This window comes from Triticum aestivum, chromosome 2B (assembly GCF_018294505.1).
Source record: "Triticum aestivum cultivar Chinese Spring chromosome 2B, IWGSC CS RefSeq v2.1, whole genome shotgun sequence".
Taxonomy (NCBI): Eukaryota; Viridiplantae; Streptophyta; class Magnoliopsida; order Poales; family Poaceae; genus Triticum; species Triticum aestivum.
In genome coordinates, this window is record NC_057798.1 from 684,613,788 (window position 1) to 684,631,434 (window position 17,647).

Genomic DNA, 17,647 nt, shown 5'->3' on the forward strand with positions numbered 1-17,647 from the left:
AATGAGATCTAGCCTCAAACAGCATGTAGGGTTTTTACCGGATGATGTTTCCGCATCAAAAAATATCACATGCCAAAGTAATTGTTCTTTGACAAAAATAATATGTGCTAATAAAATAGGCCCTAGATGGATATCACCTGATATGTTAGGCCGGAATTTAACCGCCGCGGAGTTGATAACCACCATGGTGACGCTGAAATCAATCACGACGGAGTAGACAGATGAGTCGGTCGAGGTGCTGTAAACCGGTATGGACGAGTAAGTTGTCCTCCGCGTTGTAAACCGGCGCAGACGCGTGAACCGGTGGCCAGGGCGGACTGGCGAGTCGTCCGTGTCATGCCACCTGGTGGATGAACATGAGCAAGTCACTGTCCTTGTGGCCTGGTCTACATCAACACACCGGACCGCACTTCTCTGCATGAGCTGTTTATTGGGTATGAGCAAGTCACAGCTTGGGTAGCCCGGTTTTCTTTCAACAAAATGGAGGCAAATTATCATATACTATCAACCGCCGTCTACACTGGGTGGTTCAATGGGCAGGTGCACAAGTCGCCGCCACTACAGTTTTGGTTAACTTCAAATTGCTAGTTGGAAGGAACCATTGGCCGAGTTGCTGACACGGTTCATACGGGATCATTTATAACCCGCCGCAGTCACCTCAACCTTCTGTGGATTCACATCGTGCTGTCAACACCAATGATATACAAGTTATGCCGGTTTATATCACAGTCAAATATGGAGAATCTCAAGTCAACTCCTCGAGTCACCTTGAGACCCGGGGGCTACAGTAATATGACTCAGCAAATGTTGCCGGTTTTCAGTCTCAGCAAATGTGCCGGTTTTTTAGTGAAGTCAAGAACCCCAGGACGTTGGAGGGAAAGATAACCCGGTCCCGGAGGCTATTACCATATGGATGAAAATTTAAAGGCCGTCAGAAAATTTCCGGCTTAGTAAGTATATGACAGTTACAAAATCCCGGCTCAATGAAGAAGTTCCGGATCATCATAAAGGATTCCGGTTTAAAATCCAGCTCAAGGGAAGTCAGTCTCACTGAAGCTCTCAAGTATCCGGTTTACAATCCGGTTCAAGGGAAGTATATTCTCCCACGAAGCTCTCAAGCGCTCAAATCTAGTTTAAAAATGTCCGGTTCAAAAAGGAATTAACTTCTCGCAAGTTCGACTTGAAAGGCCATCAGAAAATTTCCGGCTGAAAATGAAGATTCCGGTTTACAATCCGGTTCAAGGGAAAGATGTCTCCCACAAAGCTTTGAAGCTCTCAATATCCGGTTCAAAATCCCGATTCAAGAAGGATTTATCTCTTGCAAAAAGTTAAAGGGTGCCAAAGAGGACCTGCTGCCATGATGCGCGGTTCAAACATGGGTATCATGCCTTATTGGCTTATCATATTATTGATCACTTGGGGGCTTGGTCGTATCCGAACCATAGCCACGCCTCTTGATCGGCCTAGTGCCACAATATCACTTGGGGGCTTGGTCGTGTCCGAACCAATGCAACACCTTTTGATAGGCGAAAGCCACCAGATCACTTGGGGACATGGTCAAGTCTGAACCAGTCACGCCTCTTGATTGGCCTAAGGCCATAGAGTCACTTGGGGGCTTGGTCGAACCCAAACCATTGCCACGCCACTTGATCGGCATAATGCCACGGTTTCAGTTGGGGACCTGGCTGACTTGAACCATAGCTACACCTTATTGGGAGCTTGGTCGTGTCCGACCATGGTAACACCATCTGATCGGCTCAATAAAGCATCATTTGCAATGGTTTTATTTTGCCTTTGCTTGAATTCTGTTCTTTTTTGCTAAAGAACTTTTACTTCTGTTGCGTTTTTAAACCGACATTGTTAATCCATTTCAAACTGTCAATTACAAATTGGCGGAACACGGTCAAATCCTAATCCGGAGACTATCTGCCCGGTTTGATTTTATGTTACCATCTTATTATGGAGTAAACCGGTGTTCATTAACCCGGCTTGACTTTCAATTACAAATTTTCAGTACATGATCAAATCATAATACAGAGACTATCCGCCCGGTCTGGTTTGACTATGAGTCGCCAATATTATATATGGTTAAATCGGTGTTTATCACAACCCGGTACGGTTTATCATAAACCGACACAGTATGAAAGGAGTTATCACCATTACTACAAAAAGTTGGTAAACCAATGATGTGATTCAATGTCACAGGTATGATATATTTCATTGATTATTCTTAAGTGCAGCCTTGGTTATAAACCTGGGTTATATGTTGGGCATTATGACCCGTCCAGCGGTAAACCGCCAGGACACTTTAAACTTGTTGTATGCAGAGACAGGTTGAATAAAGCATGATGATAAATTATCCGGTGTTTGTTAACCCGGCCTGGCTTTGGACTATAAGTCGCCAGTACATATTTGGATTGCGCCATTGGAATCATGCGCTTATAAATCATTGGGTTATATTATTCAAATAGCCAAACTTGGCTGAATTTTCATTATGATATTGAATGAATAAGGTTTTTCATACCAGATTATATTATCTTGAATAGCCCTCTAGATTTTTATTATGGTTATCAATAACCAATATTATGATTGAGGTTTTCAAAGTCGCCTCAGCGCAATGGCTATTATTTTATCAATGGGTATGATTTATTCTATAATGGAGGGAATAGTCCCGAGTCGCTGCAGGCTTACGACCCGGCACTTGGGGGCTACATTATTTCAAGTTGAGATTACATCAAATATGCAAGTTTCATGTCGCTGCAAGCATGCACCATGACACTTGGGGGCTAATGCAAAGTAATTTTTTGCTCATATTATTGAAGACCCGACTCATCACATTATAATGAGTCGACCCTTGGGGGCTACCAATTGCTCCTGTCAACAATTGAAGGTACAAAGCTTTTTATTCATTATATTGAAGGGTCCACTGCTCAATTGGTATAGCACAAGGCTCTTAACCTTGTGGACGGGGATTCAAGTCCCATAATGGGGGTTACATCATATGATGTTATTTTCATTGAAGTATATATCAAGTCCCAGCTCAATATTATCTTACTGAGCCGGCCCTTGGGGGCTACACATCATTGCTCAAATCTATATGATTATACCTACAAAGTCCCTGCTTATTATTGCATAATGACCCGGCACTTGGGGGCTACATAATATGGAGTATTTAGTTTTTACTAAGTGACTGGGATGAACAACATGTGTTTCTTCTTAAGTGGCAGTATTTATATTGAAACAAGTCTTAAGCCATCACTTTGTTCTACTCAAGACTTGGGGGCTACAGGTATTATATTATTATGGAAGAACTATTTTCAAATTCTCTGTTTTGAGCAAACCGGATTGACCCGGCGTCACCAACCATTACGACCTTGTGTCTGCAACCCGACGTCATCAATAAACATGAACTGGCGTTGGCAACAATCATGACCCGGAATTATCAATTTTTATAACCCGACAATTTTGGTAATATTAAACCAGCAAGTTTTACATCTTCAGACCGGCTGAAACTCAGTTGAATATTTGAAGACCAATATTTTTGTCAAGTCAGAGCATTCAAGGCCGATTCAAGAGGATTCTTTATTTACAAAATATCTTCTGCAAGCAAATCAATTATGAAACTGGTCTATTGACTCGGGTTTTTTAGAAGGAAGAAATGACAAGGATTCAAGGATGATCAAGTGCTAGTCTACAAGAATATTTAAACCGGAGCACAACCCGACAAATTTGTTCTTGTATTTATGTTGCAGATCAGTTTAACATGGATGGATCCAAATTAAACTGGGGGCTAATGTCGGGGATATACCCCACGGTATAAACCGCCGGATGTATGACCCGGCTAGAGTTTGGCGATTCACTGGCGACCCACTTGGACATGGCGGTTTACGGTTCATTGGTAATCCGGCAGGCGGGTCAGAGGAGCGACAAGACCCGGTGGCCCAACGGGCGGTTTATGGAAGGCCGGATCATGCTATGGTGGGCCGGTTTAAGAGAAAAGGTGTGAGGAATATTTACTTTACAAGGAAGACCCGGACTTGTATCCGGTTTGTATTAGAAGGGAGACTAGTCCTAATCCTAAAAGGACTCCACATGTAAACCGCCCCTCTAACTTATATAAGGAGGGGCAGGGCTCCCCAAAGAGGGAGAAGCAAGAAACAATCTCTAGGGCTAGATACAACTAGAGGAGAGCCGGTTTACGGCGACTCCCTCGTGATGATAATGAGATCTAGCCTCAAACAACATGTAGGGTTTTTACCGGATGATGTTTCCCGGGGCCCGAAGCTGTCTAAATCCCTTACTTGTGTTGCGTCTCTCGATTCCGCTCAACCCCTCTCAAGCTACCACATAGATGCGTTAGCCTCGCGACTAAGTCCTGACACTAAGGACATATGACGTGACAATTCCACGACAGGGATCCCATCACCGGTGGCCATCTTCATCATCTCGGCGCTATCCATGATGAGGAGGGAGTAGTTCACCCTCGGGGCTGAGGGTATGTTCCAGTAGTTATGTGTTTGATCTCTCTCTCTCGTGTTCTCTCTCGTGTTCCCCCTATGGCACGATCTTGATGTATCCCGAGCTTTGCTATTGTAGTTGGATCTTATGATGTTTCTCCCCCTCTACTCTCTTGTGATGAATTGAGTTTCCCCTTTGAAGTTATCTTATCGGATTGAGTCTTTTATGAGAACACTTGATGTATGTCTTGCCGTGATTATCTGTGGTGACAATGGGATATCATGTGCCACTTGAAGTATGTTTTGGTGATCAACTTGCGGGTTTCGTGACATTGGGAACCTATGCATAGGGGTTGGCACACGTTCTTGACTCTCCGATAGAAACTTTGGGGCACTCTTTGAAGTACTTTGTGTTGGTTGGATGAATCTGAGATTGTGTGATGCATATCATATAATCATGCCCACGGATACTTGAGGTGACAATGGAGTATCTAGGTGACATTAGGGTTTTGGTTGAATTGTATCTTAAGGTGTTATTCTAGTACGAACTCTTTTATAGATTGATCCGAAAGAATAACTCTGTGGTGGTTTCGTACCCTACCATAATCCCTACGTTTGTTCTTCGCTATTAGTGGCTTTGGAGTGACTCTTTGTTGCATGTTGAGGGCTCGTTATATTATATATCTATGTTATTATTGTTGAGAGAACTTACACTAGTGAAAGTATGAACCCTAGGCCTTGTTTCCTATCATTGCAATACCGTTTACGCTCACTTTTATCATTAGTTACCTTGCTGTTTTTATTATTTCAGATTACAAAAAACTATATCTACCATCCATGTTGCACTTGTATCACCATCTCTTCGCCGAACTAGTGCACCTATACAATTTACCATTGTATTGGGTGTGTTGGGGACACAAGAGACTTTTTGTTATTTAGTTGCAGGGTTGTTTGAGAGAGACCATCTTCATCCTACGCCTCCTACGGATTGATAAACCTTAGGTCATCCACTTGAGGGAAATTTGCTACTGTCCTACAAACCTGTGCACTTGCAGGCCCAACAACGTCTACAAGAAGAAGGTTGTGTAGTAGACATCACACAGCAGGGGGAGCAAGCACCTGGCCACGAGGTTCCAGGGTGCGCCCACCCCTATAGGGCACGCCCCCTGCCTCATGGGCCCGCAGTGGCCCCCCTCCACTTATTCCTGCACCCACACACTTCTTCTTCCTCCCAAAAAAATCACCATCCAGCTCAAGCACGAGTTCTAGCTCATTTTGCTGTGATTTTCGATCTCCTTGCTCAAAGCTCCATTCACAAAACTTCTTTGGGAGATTGTTCCTTGGTATGTGACTCCTCCAATGGTCCAATTAGTTTTTGTTCTAGTGTTTTATTCATTGCAATTTTTTGCTTCCTAGGTGACCCTGTTCTTGAGCTTGCATGTCAAATTTATGAGGTCCCAAGCAATTCTAATGCATGATATAGGCTCTAGGCACTTGAGCGAGTAGTTGCTATCAGTTTTATTGAGTTTCATTCACTTTTATTTTGAGTTACTAAAAATTTCAGAAATTTTTCAGAGAAAGAAATATGTCTAGGAAAATGTATCAAGGTGGTTCTTTAATAAAGAAAGGACCTAGGATCGCAATGCATGAGCAAGATGATGAACCACCAAGGGAAGCTGACGCGCGGCCTTGCGAATGGCCGTCAGAAGAGTTTATGGTCAATGCAGGCATCAAGGATGAATTTGATACATATGTGCGTAATGCCGATCTTGAGGACTTCATGCAAGATAAGTGTCCTCAGTACTACTATTTGACTGATTCATTCGTGAGAAGGTTTAAATTTACGTCTTCGCGTAATTCTCCAACTGTCCTGTTTGATATTTATGATAAATCATATACCATGGACTTAGAATATTTCACTACTGCTTGCAAACTCCCGCAGTGGGGCAATGTTAATGAACCCCATAAATCTGAATATAAAGACTTCCTTGCTAGTATCACTGTGGGAGAATCTAGAGATATAGCACAAGCTACCATAGGGAGCATTCATGTTCCTGCTATACATTATTTTGCTCTCTTCGTTGGTAGATGCATTAACGGTAAAGATGAAGCATGTCACATGTGTGTTCCTGATCTTTGTGTTCTCAAGAGTGTTGTATTAGGTGATAAACAATACAACTTGGGGGCAATTGTTGCACGTAGGTTGCATAATAATGGTTTAGTTGTAGATTTGTTTGGAGGGATTTATGCAACCCGTGTGGCTAATTATCTTGGTATACCTCCACATGAAGATGATATGGAGTTGCCTCCCGCTTATTTAGATTATAATGCCATGATTAGTCATCATTTTCTTGAGAGGAATGAAAAATTCCTCCAGTATCGACTAATCTTTGACAGACGTCGTGCTATCCATATTACTCTCCCTGCTCCTATCCTTTTTGATTATCAGGTAAAAGGAAGATATGTTGTAACCAGGGAGGAGGCAACCGAGTACGAGAGGAGGACAGAGGCAGCTCGCCGCCATGCCGCAGCTTAGGAGGCAATGGCTGCTGCATCTCAGTACGACCCCAGTTACAACTTCGGATATCAGTCAGGCTACCCGTGGCCATAGATCAACTTAGGCCAAAAGCCTAAGCTTGGGGGAGTACGTATTTCTCACCGACATTACATTCATGTTCACACACTTATTCTAGTTGTCGGCGCTCATACTTTTTCATTGTACTATCCATGCTAGTTTAATTTCTTTTTCTAGCTTTCTTCTTGTGTGTTTGATAAACCTTAAGAAAAACCAAAAAAATTATTAGTTAGTTTACTTTTCATGATGTAGTAGTAATAATTAAAAGAAAACCCAAAAATATTTCTCGTTCTTCTTTTGCTTGTTGGGAGCTTTCCCGTGTAAATAGTTTTATTTCTTTTCTTTTCTTTTGGGGGTCGAGAGGAGAAGACCATAATGAAAATGTTTAGTGGCTCTCATATGCATAATTGTTGATTTAACCATGATCCCATATTACTTTGTCTTCTCCCTTGAATTGAATGCTTGCAGATTCCAGCTTAGTCCAATGCACGTGCACTATTATTATTATACACACCATTCGGTCGTGCAAGTGAAAGGCAATAATGACGATATATGATGGACTCATTGAGATGAGAGAAGCTGGTATGAACTCGACCTCTCTTGTTTTTGAAAATATGATTAGTTCATCATTCCTGATTCAGCCTATTATGAATAAACATGTTTGCAATGACAATTAGAGATGTGGTTTACCTTGCGTGCCAACATGCTATTAAAATGGTTGTGATGTGGTATGATAGGGTGGTATCCTCTTTTGAATGATTCAAGTGACTTGACTTAGCACATGTTCACGCATGTAGTTGAAGCAAAATCAACATAGCCTTCACGATATTTATGTTCATGGTGGATTAGATCCTACTCATGCTTGCACTCAGTGTTGATTAATTTTAATGCATGTTCATGACTGTTGTCGCTCTCTCAGTTGGTCACTTCCCAGTCTTTTGCTAGCCTTCACCTGTACTAAGCGGGAATACTGCTTGTGCATCCAAACTCCATAAACCCCAAAGTTATTCCATATGAGTCCACCATACCTTCCTATATGCGGTATTTACCTGCCGTTCCAAGTAAATTTGTATGTGCCAAACTCCAAACCTTCAAATGAAATTCTGTTTTGTATGCTCGAGCAGCTCATGTATCAACTAGGGATGTCTGTATCTTCCATGCTAGGTGGGTTATTCTCAAGAGGAGTGGACTCTGCTCCTCATTCACGAGAAATGGCTGGTAATCGGAATGCCCAGTCCCATGATCAAAAGATCAAATAACACCAAAATAATTAAACAAAACTCTTGCTAGTTATTGAAGGAAATATGCCCTAGAGGCAATAATAAAGTTATTATTTATTTCCTTATATCATGATAAATGTTTATTATTCATGCTAGAATTGTATTAACCGGAAACATGATACATGTTTGAATACATAGACAAACATATAGTCACTAGCATGCCTCTACTTGACTAGCTCATTAATCAAAGATGGTTATGTTTCCTAACCATAGACATGTGTTGTCATTTGATTAATGGGATCATATCATTAGGAGAATGATGTGATTGACATGACCCATTCCGTTAGCCTAGCACTTGATCGTTTAGTATATTGCTATTGCTATCTTCATGACTTATACATGTTCCTGTAACTATGAGATTATGCAACTCCCGTTTACCGGAGGAACACTTTGGGTGCTACCAAACGTCACAACGTAACTGGGTGATTATAAAGGAGTACTACAGGTGTCTCCAAAGGTACATGTTGGGTTGGCGTATTTCGAGATTAGGTTTTGTCATTCCGATTGTCGGAGAGGTATCTCTGGGCCCTCTCAGTAATGCACATCACTATAAGCCTTGCAAGCAATGTAGCTAATGAGTTAGTTACGGAATGATGCATTACATAACGAGTAAAAAGACTTGCTGGTAACGAGATTGAACTAGGTATTGGATACCGACCATCGAATCTCGGGCAAGTAACATACCGATGACAAAGGGAACAACGTATGTTGTTATGCAGTTTGACCGATAAAGATCTTCGTAGAATATGTAGGAGCCAATATGAGCATCCAGGTTCCGCTATTGGTTATTGACCGAGAATAGTTCTAGGTCATGTCTACATAGTTCTCGAACCCATAGGGTCCGCATGCTTAAGGTTTCGATGACAGTTTTATTATGAGTTTATGAGTTTTGATGTACCGAAGGAGTTCGGAGTCCCGTATGAGATCAGGGACATGACGAGGAGTCTCGAAATGGTCGAGACGTAAAGATCAATATATTGGACGACTATATTTGGAGTTCGGAAAGGTTCCGAGTGATTCGGGTATTTTTCGGAGTACCGGGGAGTTACGGGAATACGGGGAAGAGTATTGGGCCTTAATGGGCCTTAGTGGAAGGAGCCAGGAGGTGGCGCGCGCCCCTCCCAAGCCCAGTCCGAATTGGACAAAGGGTTCGGGGCGCGGCCCCCCTCTCCCTTCCTTCTCCACTTCCCTCCTTTCCCCCCTTCTTCTAGTTGGACTAGGAAAGAAGGAGTCCTAGTCCTGGTGGGAGTAGGACTCCCCTTGGCGCGCCCTCCTCCTAGGGCCGGCCTCCTCCTCCCTTGCTCCTTTATATACGGGGGCAGGGGGCACCCCATGACACACAGTTGATCTACGGATCGTTCCTTAGCCGTGTGCGGTGCCCCCCTCCACCATATTCCACCTCGGTCATATCGTCGCGGAGTTTAGGCGAAGCCCTGCGCCGGTAGAGCATCATCATCGTCACCACGCCGTCGTGCTGACGGAACTCATCCCCGAAGCTTTGCTGGACCGAAGCCCGGGGATCGTCATCGAGCTGAACGTGTGCTGAAGTCGGAGGTGCCGTACGTTCAGTACTTGGATCGATTGAATCGTGAAGACGTACGACTACATCAACCGCGTTGTCATAACGCTTCCGCTTACGGTCTACAAGGGTACATGGACAACACTCTCCCCTCTCGTTGCTATGCCATCACCATGATCTTGCGTGTACGTAGGAAATTTTGAAATTACTACGTTCCTCAACAGGAGGCACTCATTGTTTCGGGCAAGCCATGGATTGATGCTTGTTGGTGGTGGGGGAGTATAAACTTTACCATTCTGTTTGGGAACCGCCTATAATGCGTGTAGCATGGAAGATATCGAGATCTCATAGTTGGTGCATTGACAGTGAAAGTATACCGCTCAAAATGTTATTCATCTCTATTTTAAAATCGAGCTCCGGCACCTCTACAAATCCCTGCTTCCCTCTGCGAAGGGCCTATCTATTTACTTTTATGTTGAGTCATCACCATCTTATTAAAAAGCACCCATTGGAGAGCATTGCTGTCATTTGCATGCATTACTATTAGTTTATATTGGATATGACTTGATTGGATCTCTTTTACCATGAATTACAATGTTTAGTTAGTCCTTGATCTTTAATAGTGCTCTGCATTTATGTTTTGCAGTCTCAGAAAGGGCTAGCGAGATACCATCTTGTTATATCATATTATGATTGTTTTGAGAAAGTGTTGTCATCCGAGGTTCATTATCATTGCTCGCTAGTTGATTATGCCATTGATATGAGTAAACATGAGACCTAAGTGTTATTGTGAATATGGTTAGTTCATAATCTTTGCTGAAAACTTGAATGCTGGCTTTACATATTTACAACAACAAGAGCAAACAGAGTTTGTAAAAGTATTTCTTTATCACTTTCAGTTTGTCAAATGAATTGCTTGAGGACAAGCAAAGGTTTAAGCTTGGGGGAGTTGATACGTCTCCATCGTACCTACTTTTCCAAACACGTTTGCCCTTGTTTTGGACTCTAACTTGCATGATTTGAATGGAACTAACTCAGACTGACGCTGTTTTCAGCAGAACTACCTGTTGGAAATATGCCCTAGAGGCAATAATAAAAGCATTATTATTATATTTCCTTGTTCATGATAATTGTCTTTATTCATGCTATAATTGTGTTATCCGGAAATCGTAATACATGTGTGAATAACAGACACCAACATGTCCCTAGTGAGCCTCTAGTTGACTAGCTCGTTGATCAACAGATAGTCATGGTTTCCTGACTATGGACACTGGGTGTCATTGATAACGAGATCACATCATTAGGAGAATGATGTGATGGACAAGACCCAATCCTAAACATAGCACAAGATCGTATAGTTCGTTTGCTAGAGTTTTCCAATGTCAAGTATCTTTTCCTCAGACCATGAGATCGTGTAACTCCCGGATATCGTAGGAGTGCTTTGGGTATGCCAAACGTCACAATGTAACTGGGTGACTATAAAGGTAGACTACGGGTATCTCCGAAAGTGTCTGTTGGGTGACATGGATCAAGACTGGGATTTGTCACTCCGTATGACGGAGAGGTATCACTGGGCCCACTCGGTAATGCATCATCATAATGAGCTCAGAGTGACCAAGTGTCTGGTCACGGGATCATGCATTACGGTACGAGTAAAGTGACTTGTCGGTAACGAGATTGAACGAGGTATTGGGATACCGACGATCGAATCTCGGGCAAGTAACATATCGATAGACAAAGGGAATAGCGTACGGGGTTGATAGAATCCTCGACATCGTGGTTCATCCGATGAGATCATCGTGGAGCATGTGGGAGCCAACATGGGTATCCAGATCCCGCTGTTGGTTATTGACCGGAGAGTCGTCTCGGTCATGTCTGCTTGTCTCCCGAACCCGTAGGGTCTACACACTTAAGGTTCAGTTACGCTAGGGTTGTAGGGATATGTATATGCAGTAACCCGAATGTTGTTCGGAGTCCCGGATGAGATCCCGGACGTCACGAGGAGTTCTGGAATGGTCCGGAGGTAAAGATTTATATATAGGAAGTCCTGTTTCGGGCATCGGGACAAGTTTCGGGGTTATCGGTATTGTACCGGGACCACCGGAAGGGTCCCGGGGGTCCACCGGGTGGGTCCACCTGTCCCGGGGGGCCACATGGGCTGTAAGGGGGTGCGCCTTGGCCTAATGGGCCAAGGGCACCAGCCCCACATAGGCCCATGCGCCTAGGGTTTGAGGGGGAAAGAGTCCTAGGAGGGGAAGGCACCTCCTAGGTGCCTTGGGGGGAGGGAAACCCCCCTTGGCCGCCGCACCCCCTAGGAGATTGGATCTCCTAGGGCCGGCCACCCCCCCTTGGCCCTCCTATATATAGTGGGGGAGAGGAGGGACTTCATACCTGAACGCCTTGGCCTTTGGTTGCCTCCTTCTCCCTCCCCAACACCTCCTCCTCCTCCATAGTGCTTAGCGAAGCTCTGCCGGAGTACTGCAGCTCCATCAACACCACGCCGTCGTGCTGCTGCTGGTGCCATCTCCCTCAACCTCTCCTCCCTCCCTTGCTGGATCAAGAAGGAGGAGACGTGGCTGTTCCGTACGTGTGTTGAACGCGGAGGTGCCGTCCGTTCGGCGCTGGTCATCGGTGATTTGGATCACGTCGAGTACGACTACATCATCACCGTTCTTTTGAACGCTTCCACTCGCGATCTGCAAAGGTATGTAGATGCATCTAATCACTCGTTGCTAGATGAACTCCTAGATGATCTTGGTGAAACGAGTAGGAAATTTTTTTGTTTTCTGCAACGTTCCCCAACAGTGGCATCATGAGCTAGGTCTATGCGTAGTTCTTCTTGCGCGAGTAGAACACAATTTGTTGTGGGCGTAGATTTGTCAACCTTCTTGCCGTTACTAGTCCTTTCTTTCTTCAGCGGTATTGTGGGATGAAGCGGCCCGGACCAACCTTACACGTACGCTTACGTGAGACCGGTTCCACCGACTAACATGCACTAGTTGCATAAGGTGGCTGGCAGGTGTCTGTCTCTCCCACTTTAGTTGGAGCGGAATCGATGAACAGGGTCCTTATGAAGGGTAAATAGAAGTTGACAAATCACGTTGTGGCTTTAACGTAGGTAAGAAAACGTTCTTGCTAGAACCCTAATTCAGCCACGTAAAACTTGCAACAACAATTAGAGGACGTCTAACTTGTTTTTGCAGCAAGTGGTTTGTGATATGATATGGCCAAAGTTGTGATGAATGATGAATGATCTATATGTGATGTATGAGATGTTCATGCTATTGTAATAGGATTCACGACTTGCATGTCGATGAGTATGACAACCGGCAGGAGCCATAGGAGTTGTCTTTATTCTTTTATATGACCTGCGTGTCATCAAGAAACGCCATGTAAATTACTTTACTTTATTGCTAAACGCGTTAGCCATAGTAGTAGAAGTAATAGTTGGCGAGCAACTTCATGGAGACACGATGATGGAGATCATGATGATGGAGATCATGGTGTCAAGCCGGTGACAAGATGATCATGGAGCCCCAAGATGGAGATCAAAGGAGCTGTGTGATATTGGCCATATCATGTCACGTTTATTATTTGATTGCATGTGATGTTTATCATGTTTTGCATCTTGTTTACTTAGAACGACGGTAGTAAATAAGATGATCCCTCATACTAATTTCAAGAAGTGTTCCCCCTAACTGTGCACCGTTGCGACAGTTCGCTGTTTCAAAACACCACGTGATGATCGGGTGTTTTATTCAGACGTTCACATACAACGGGTGTAAGACAGATTTACACATGCAAACACTTAGGTTGACTTGACGAGCCTAGCATGTACAGACATGGCCTCGGAACACAGAAGACCGAAAGGTCGAGCATGAGTCGTATAGAAGATACGATCAACATGAAGATGTTCACCGATGTTGACTAGTCCGTCTCACGTGATGATCGGACACGGTCTAGTTTAACTCGGATCATGTAATACTTAGATGACTAGAGGGATGTCTAATCTAAGTGGGAGTTCACTAATAATTTGATTAGTTGAACTTAATTATCATGAACTTAGTCTAAATATTTTACAATATGTCTTGTAGATCAAATGGCCAACGTAGTCCTCAACTTCAACGCGTTCCTAGAGAAAACTAAGCTGAAAGACGATGGCAGCAACTATACGGACTGGGTCCGGAACCTGAGGATCATCCTCATAGCTGCCAAGAAAGATTATGTCCTACAAGCACCGCTTGGTGACGCACCCGTTCTCCCTGCAGAACAAGATGTTATGAACGCTTGGCAGGCACGTTCCGATGACTACTCCCTCGTTCAGTGCGGCATGCTTTACAGCCTAGAGCCGGGGCTCCAAAAGCGTTTTGAGAGACATGGAGCATATGAGATGTTCGAAGAGCTGAAAATGGTTTTCCAAGCTCATGCCCGGGTCGAGAGATATGAAGTCTCCGACAAATTCTTCAGCTGTAAGATGGAGGAAAACAGTTCTGTCAGTGAGCACATACTCACTATGTCTGGGTTGCATAACCGCTTGACTCAGCTGGGAGTTAATCTCCCGGATGATGCGGTCATTGACAGAATCCTCCAGTCGCTTCCACCAAGCTACAAGAGCTTTGTGATGAACTTCAATATGCAGGGGATGGAAAAGACCATTCCTGAAGTATTTGCTATGCTGAAATCAGCAGAGGTAGAAGTCAGGAAGGAACATCAAGTGTTGATGGTCAATAAAACCACTAAGTTCAAGAAAGGCAAGGGTAAAAAGAACTTCAAGAAGGACGGCAAGGAGGTTGCCGCGCCCGGCAAGCAAGCTGCCGGGAAGAAGCCAAAGAATGGACCCAAGCCCGAGACTGAGTGCTTTTATTGCAAGGGAAGCGGTCACTGGAAGCGGAACTGCCCTAAGTACTTAGCGGATAAGAAGGCCGGCAAAACAAAAGGTATATGTGATATACATGTAATTGATGTGTACCTTACTAGTGCCCGTAGTAGCTCCTGGGTATTTGATACCGGTGCAGTTGCTCACATTTGTAACTCAAAGCAGGGGCTGCGGAATAAGCGGAAACTAGCAAAGGACGAGGTGACGATGCGCGTCGGGAATGGTTCCAAGGTCAATGTGATCGCCGTCGGCACGCTGCCTCTGCATCTCCCTTCGGGATTAGTTTTAAACCTTAATAATTGTTATTTAGTACCAGCTTTGAGCATGAACATTGTATCGGGATCTCGTTTAATTCGAGATGGCTACTCTTTTAAATCTGAGAATAATGGTTGTTCCATTTTTATGAGAGATATGTTTTATGGTCATGCTCCTATGGTGAATGGTTTATTCCTTATGAATCTCGAACGTGATGCTACACATGTTCATAATGTGAGTACCAAAAGAAGTAAGGTTGATAATGATAGTCCCACATACCTGTGGCACTGCCGCCTTGGTCACATAGGTGTCAAACGCATGAAGAAGCTCCATGCTGATGGACTTTTAGAGTCTCTTGATTATGAATCATTTGACACATGCGAACCATGCCTTATGGGTAAAATGACCAAGACTCCGTTCTCAGGAACAATGGAGCGAGCAACCGACTTATTGGAAATCATACATACCGATGTGTGCGGTCCAATGAGTGTTGAGGCTCGCGGTGGCTATCGTTATGTTCTCACCCTCACTGATGATTTAAGTAGGTATGGGTATATCTACTTAATGAAACACAAGTCTGAAACCTTTGAAAAGTTCAAGGAATTTCAGAGTGAGGTTGAAAATCAACGTGACAGGAAAATCAAGTTTCTACGATCAGATCGTGGAGGAGAATACTTGAGTCACGAGTTTGGGGCACACTTAAGAAAATGTGGAATAGTTTCACAACTCACGCCGCCTGGAACACCTCAGCGTAATGGTGTGTCCGAACGTCGTAATCGCACTCTGTTAGATATGGTGCGATCTATGATGTCTCTTACCGATTTACCGCTTTCTTTTTGGGGCTATGCTTTAGAGACTGCCGCATTCACTTTAAATAGGGCTCCGTCGAAATCCGTTAAAGACGACACCGTATGAATTATGGTTTGGGAAGAAACCTAAGCTGTCGTTTCTAAAAGTTTGGGGATGCGATGCTTATGTCAAGAAACTTCAACCTGAAAAGCTCGAACCCAAATCGGAAAAATGCGTCTTCATAGGATGCCCAAAAGAAACTATTGGGTACACCTTCTACCTCAGATCCGAAGGCAAGATCTTTGTTGCCAAGAATGGGTCCTTTCTAGAGAAAGAGTTTCTCTCGAAAGAAGTAAGTGGGAGGAAAGTAGAGCTTGATGAAGTATTACCTCTTGAACCGGAAAATGGCGCAACTCAAGAAAATGTTCCTGAGGTGCCAGCACCGACTAGAGAGGAATTTAATGATAATGATCAAGATACTTCTGATCAAGCTCCTACTGAAATTCGAAGGTCCACGAGGACACGTTCCGCACCAGAGTGGTACGGCAACCCTGTCTTGGAAATCATGTTGTTAGACAACGGTGAACCTTCGAACTATGAAGAAGCGATGGAGGGCCCGGATTCCGACAAATGGCTAGAAGCCATGAAATCCGAGATAGGATCCATGTATGAAAACGAAGTATGGACTTTGACTGACTTGCCCGTTGAGCGGCGAGCCATAGAAAATAAATGGATCTTTAAGAGGAAGACAGACGCGGATGGTAATGTGACCATCTATAAAGCTCGGCTTGTCGCTAAGGGTTATCGACAAGTTCAAGGGGTTGACTACGATGAGACTTTCTCACCGGTAGCGAAGCTGAAGTCCGTCCGAATCATGTTAGCAATTGCCGCATTCTATGATTATGAAATATGGCAAATGGACGTCAAAACGGCATTCCTTAATGGTTTCCTTAAGGAAGAATTGTATATGATGCAGCCGGAAGGTTTTGTCGATCCTAAGAATGCTGACAAAGTGTGCAAGCTCCAACGCTCGATTTATGGGCTGGTGCAAGCATCTCGGAGTTGGAACATTCGCTTTGATGAGATGATCAAAGCGTTTGGGTTTACACAGACTTATGGAGAAGCCTGCGTTTACAAGAAAGTGAGTGGGAGCTCTGTAGCATTTCTCATATTATATGTAGATGACATACTTCTGATGGGAAATGATATAGAACTCTTGGACAGCATCAAGGCCTACTTGAATAAAAGTTTTTCAATGAAGGACCTTGGAGAAGCTGCTTATATATTAGGCATCAAAATCTATAGAGATAGATCGAGACGCCTCATAGGTCTTTCACAAAGCACATACCTTGATAAGATATTGAAGAAGTTCAATATGGATCAATCCAAGAAGGGTTCTTGCCTGTGTTACAAGGTATGAAATTGAGCTCAGCTCAATGTCCGACCACGGCAGAAGATATAGAAGAGATGAGCGTCATCCCCTATGCCTCAGCCATAGGTTCTATTATGTATGCCATGCTGTGTACCAGACCTGATGTTAACCTTGCCGTCAGTTTGGTAGGAAGGTACCAAAGTAATCCCGGCAAGGAACACTGGACAGCGGTCAAGAATATCCTGAAGTACCTGAAAAGGACTAAGGAAATGTTTCTCGTTTATGGAGGTGACGAAGAGCTCGTCGTAAAGGGTTACGTCGACGCTAGCTTCGACACAGATCTGGATGACTCTAAGTCACAAACCGGATACGTGTATATTTTGAATGGTGGGGCAGTAAGCTGGTGCAGTTGCAAGCAAAGCGTCGTGGCGGGATCTACATGTGAAGCGGAGTACATGGCAGCCTCGGAGGCAGCACATGAAGCAATATGGGTGAAGGAGTTCATCACCGACCTAGGAGTCATA